The sequence below is a fragment of the Mus caroli genome, chromosome 5, assembly GCF_900094665.2.
Source record: "Mus caroli chromosome 5, CAROLI_EIJ_v1.1, whole genome shotgun sequence".
In the NCBI taxonomy this organism is placed as follows: Eukaryota; Metazoa; Chordata; class Mammalia; order Rodentia; family Muridae; genus Mus; species Mus caroli.
The window spans coordinates 135,864,916-135,866,119 of record NC_034574.1 but is presented as its reverse complement, the minus strand read 5'-3'; positions in this window follow the sequence as shown (position 1 = coordinate 135,866,119).

Here is a 1,204-nt window from a genome sequence, read left to right as displayed (position 1 = left end):
GGCCTAGAACTCACAGTGATCCTGCCTGAACCTCTTAGGGACTGAGATTACAGGTGTGAACCAGAACCTTGGCTTCATGCTTTTTTTTTTTTTTTTAATGAAGAAATAACCCCACTCGTGAAGGTGGAGCCACATGGCTCATTCACCTCTCCAAAGCACTCCTTCTCCTTTAATCCCAGCACTTGGGAGGCAGAGGCAGGTGGATTTCTGAGTTCGAGGCCAGCCTGGTCTACAGAGTGAGTTCCAGGACAGCCAGGACTAAACAGAGAAACCCTCTCTCAAAAAAAAAAAGTATTTATTATTTTACTTATTTTATGTATATAACTGTTTTCAGCATGCACACCTGTGTGCCAGGAGAGGGCATCAGATCCCATTACAGATGGTTGTGAGCCTCCATGTGGTTGCTGGGCATCAAACTCAGGATCTCTGGAAGAGCAGTCAGTGCTCTTAACCACTGAGCCATCTCTCCAGCCCTTCCTCATTATATTTGAAGGTGCAAGAGAGAGAATTGATCCAGGACTACTTATTTCCAGTTCTGGTCAGCTCTGTGTCCAGAAAAAAAGGGAAACTTGCCTTGAAAACCCTGTGTCAGGTCCAAGTAGGACCAGAGGGAATTTGGCGTGTGAGTAAAAATGCTTAGGGTGCCTTTGAACACAAAAAGTGTGGTGTGAAGAGGCAAGTCCATCCTAAGACAGGCTTACCAGCCACTGGGGCTCAGTTCATAAACGCAGGGCTATTGCTCATAAAGACCTTTGGCTATTCTCAGGTGGACTCAAGTTCTGTTGCCAGTACCAGCGCTGGGCAGCTCACAACCACCTGGAACTCCACCTCCAGGGGTTCCAGTGCCCTCTTCTGACCCCCCGCAGGTCACATGAACACTTAGATATACATAATAAAAATTAGTAATAAAATTAAAACGAACCACCAGGCAGTGGTGGCACATGCCTTTAATCCAAGCACTTGGGAGGCAAAGGCAAGTGGATTTCTAAGTTTGAGGCCAGCCTGGTCTACAGAGTGAGTTCCAGGACAACCAGGTCGAGACAGAGAAACCCTGTCTCGAAAAACCAAAATAAATAAATAAATAATAAAAAGAAAAAAAGAAAAAGAGAGCCGGGCGTGGTGGCGCATGCCTTTAATCCCAGCACTCGGGAGGCAGAGGCAGGTGGATTTCTGAGTTCCAGGCCAGCCTGGTCTACAAAGTGAG